Source organism: Crocodylus porosus, unplaced genomic scaffold (genome assembly GCF_001723895.1).
Source record: "Crocodylus porosus isolate Cpor-Errol unplaced genomic scaffold, CroPor_comp1, whole genome shotgun sequence".
NCBI lineage: Eukaryota > Metazoa > Chordata > Crocodylia > Crocodylidae > Crocodylus > Crocodylus porosus.
In genome coordinates this window covers 90717509-90721766 of record NW_017728931.1, presented here as the reverse complement: position 1 = coordinate 90721766, position 4258 = coordinate 90717509, and the positions used below count along the sequence as shown (strand labels likewise).

At 35.7% G+C, this 4258-nt stretch overlaps 1 long non-coding RNA gene across 1 annotated transcript in view; it reads left to right on the top strand.

Moving 5' to 3' along the window:
- LOC109315577 overlaps positions 1-1805 on the top strand; it is a 115904-nt gene extending 114099 nt beyond the window's left edge. Inside the window, exon 4 of the long non-coding RNA XR_002102543.1 lies at positions 1776-1805. This is a non-coding gene — a long non-coding RNA (uncharacterized LOC109315577). The remainder of the gene's footprint in view (positions 1-1775) is intronic.
- The last annotated feature ends 2453 nt before the right edge of the window (positions 1806-4258 follow it).

Here is a 4258-nt window from a genome sequence, read left to right as displayed (position 1 = left end):
CCCCCGCCCCCTACTTACTAGCATGGAGTCTCTGTCCAGCTCCCTGAAGCATCGAGTGGGGACTGCCCAAATCTCCAAAGCTCTTCAAATCTTTTCCAAATAAATTCAGAGAGTTTTGAATTGATTCAGACTTTTTTATTGATCTGATTTAAATTCGGTGATTCAGCCGCCTCATTGGGGCAACTCTGCTCTGAATCGAATCAGCACCTGAAGTTTCGCACAGCCCTATAATCTAATGACTTTATATTCTATAAATAAAGCAGTGAAAGTTGCTGTTTTTTATGATTAGATCTCATTTCTTTACTATGCTGGCAAGCCTCTGACAGCAGAGCAAAGCCCCAAGGTTACCATTCAACATGGAGGTTTTTGAACAACATAGCTAGACCACCACCTTGAATAATATTAACTCCAACAACAAAAGGATTCTGTTGTCAGTATAGTTTCATATAAGTTGGGGTTTTTGCTGCTGTAGCTACACTGGTTGTTAGGAGGGATGATTTTTTTCTCACCATCCCAGCTGATGTAGCTATGCCAGAAAAACTTTGTAGTGCAGACCAGGTCTGATAGCCTTAGGATTTAAGGGCTTACCTCCCTTTGAAGTCAATGGGAATTTGGTCAGATAGTGCAGAACTAGATTATAATGGCATAAATCTTGACTAAGATGTTTCCAAGTCTCATGGTGGTAAAAATGTTGAAAATCCTCTAGAAATGAGGCACCATAGTCTCTCTAGCTGATAGAGACTGGGCATCTCAACATACAAGCTTTCATCCCAGGCCTATTACTCAGTTGCTATATGATTCTGAGACAATTCCCCTCCTGTGCTGTTTTTCCCCTTCCCACTCTGGTCTGTTTTGTCAGTGTAGATTATAAAGTATTCTGGGGCTGGGAGTATCTTTTTACCATGTATTTGTACAGTACCTAACCCAATGATGCAGGGTTCAGACTGGGACCTTGAGGTTCTACTATAATGTATAATAGGGTCATAAACTTAATTCCTTTGTCAGGAGGGAAAAAAAAGGGAATGTTAGAAAGACAGTTAAATAACACAGGAAGATACTCAACCTGTACCCTTCCCTTCTCCCTCCCCCGCAATAAACAAACCAAAAAAAAAAAAACCATGGGGAAGAGACAGGCTTTTTAAAGGAAACTTTGCATTCGTATCAAAATATAAATATATATGCTAAAGAAATAACTAGTCATTTGCACAGCTGAAAGCACATCCCTCACATTGTTTTGATCACCACATTCAGTCATTCAAAAAAACCCATTTTAAAATGATTTAATTAAAACATAATCTGCCATATTGTTTTAGGTTATAAAAGGTTGCAAATTACATTTTACACAGAGATTTTTACCTAGTATCATTGACATATTATGCCATTGCTTTAGTTCCACAAAGTTGTTAAGGGAACATTTTTCTAGAAGTCATACCTTCTTCTGACTGTAGACATACTTTTAACATGCTCCTTATCTCTTTTCATAAAAACACATTCAATTGCATTAAAAAACCCCCCAAGGATTTTACATGGATTAGTTCCTTTCAAAACAGAGACCAATATATGCTGTGTTTCTTTAAATTTTATTGGCATGCAAAAGAGTTTTCTTATGTGACAACAGTAGGATTGATGTTGCTGGTATGTGCAACATTAAAAACAGATTTTAATGCAAAGTAAATGCAGCTTGCACCTGATTTGTGGAACTAAAGCAATGGCATAATATGTCAATGATACTAGGTAAAAATCTCTGTGTAAAATGTAATTTGCAACCTTTTCAGTCTAGGCTTCAGCTACTGAAAGAATGGAAGAAAAAAAAAACAACTTTAGTACTGGACAGTGAGCAAAGCATGATGGATAATCTCCACCAGGCGTATAATTGCTTCCAGGTGCTTATTCATTTTACTAGTTACTCTTGGCGCTGAAATCCCATCTCAGAATGTTTTCCTTCTCAAAATGACAACTCCCAAGAAAGATCCTACCAACAGTACTCAGATCTGCCAAGCTTTTTTGAACTGTTGCACGCTTTCACCATCCAGGAAAAATAAAAGTCCAATATGTAAGAAATGACTGACAAAAGAACATCACAAAAGTAATTTTCTGAGTGCTAATCCCCTGAAAATACAATGTGTGCATTTATTTTCTCCTATGACTGTTCTTTAATGTGCAGAATAAAAGGCATACTGGCATTATTTTGTAAACAGTTTTTAACCATATGATACTCTTTGAGAAACACAATATTATTAAGAGTACCATTATTTGAAAATCAACTTTCTAGCTTCATAAATTGTATCTACTTTAGTTACAAGTAATACCTACAATTATTATATCTGAAAATTTTAAAGGAAACAAGTTGCTTGCCTTGTGCATATTGACAGCACTCTGTGTCTAGTCAGTTTTTATTTTGCTTATGTACAGACAGGTTCTTGTTGTTGAATAAACCCCAGGAGAACAGAAAACCCCTTGAAAACATTTTTAAAGGATTATTTTTAAATCATGACATACTACATAAAGAATATTACATGTTATGTAAAGAATCAGAAACTTGAATTTAAATATGTGTGTGTATGTATATATATTTATAGAATGCAGTCTCCTTTAATTTTTTTAATTGTTCAGTGCTAATGTAGTCAGCCTTAAAGATGTAGACTGCCAAAACCCCCTATTAATCAGACTAAATTAAAACAGACAGTGTTGATGTGCAACATACTCTTAAAGAATCTACATCACTTCAATCTATAGGAAGTGACAGCTTAGAGGGGCAGCATGAAAGATAAAATGTAGTGATTTTTACTTCTGCCTTAGATGGCTACAGAAAAGGCTCTTATTTAAGACTATGTAAATTAAACAATAAAGTTACAAAGAAAGAAGGAAAATACCAGACAATTTTTCCTAAACTCCCTTGGTATCATGCAGCTGTGTAGTCTTCAGGAACTTCTATTTTAATCATATTTCCAACAGAAAATATCTTCTGAACTTGTATCAAGGTGGAAATATCAAAGCTGCAGGTAGAGACACTTGCAACAGCAATGGCATCCTGAGCTTTGTTGCTGCTGTTGCTGATGATTTGTATTGTAACAACACTGTAGAGAACAAAAAATAAAGGGCTCTAATGCTCAGGACTCCAGAGTATTAAGCACTGTACTCATTGGGGTTTTTTTCCCCTGCTAGGTTTCCAAAATAATCTAGTGGAAAAGAAACCAAACCAAACCTGAAGCATATCTATAAAGAGGTGTGAAAATTGACTGCTATTTCCTATATGTCTGTCCCATTTATCTAATCTTGATGCATGTCACCAGGGTGACAATATAACTATTGGTGTTAAGTGAATTTTTTTCTGCTTCGTTCCATTATATCGTACTTGCATTTTACAGACGTGACATTTTAGTGGTGAGTTATTTGTGTGTGACGCTGGATCCAGTGACTGGAATTGATTTTGTATTCCATTGCAGTTTTCCTTGTTTAACTTCCCACTGAAAAATTTCCATGTTGTTTTTGTTCGGTTGATTTTGGATAGAATAAACTCTGTATATAGGAATATGCAAACATGTCTACTCCACCACATCCTCTCCCAGCCTTCTTCACTCTTTGCTTTTTTCAAAGCGTTAAGTGATGGTCTGGTCATTATTAATTACCATGTTTTAATGCTAATAGTCAAAATGAACTTAGAAGCTTGTTGTTGACTCCGCAGGGATACTATTGAAATTCAGCATCAGTCACTTCACTATTATTTTAAAACATGATTGCCATATGATTGCCTGAGCTATACCCTTGATGGATATTCATTTCTTAATGGAGAAACAGTATTGCCCAAGTTTATGGGGGGTAATGGGAGCTTAAGAAAAGTGGAAAAGTAAAATGTCAGAGAAAATTTAGATGAAGTAAACAAAAAAGACAACAAGTCCTCTCTTCCCTCTCCGCTCAAAAAGAAAGTCTTTGGCTCTTAAAATTCTGCAGGTCTCTAATTAGACCTAGAATAAAAGGGCTCAAAATGTAAATTATAAAATAATAAAAGCTCAGCCCCTTAAAAGTGCTCCCTTAACACTTTAAAATGTTTGAACAATAATATCTGGAAGTTGTTGGGTTTTAATATCATTTATTGGTGATAAAATTGCCTGCTGTTCTCTCTCTATTACCATTCTTAGTGAGTTCTCTCGAACTGGTCCATCTCAAAGTACAGGCAGTCCTCGACTTACACTGTTTACAATGTTTTGCACTTACAACATTTATAAATTGACACCCTGTTTCAACTTTTTGATATCAG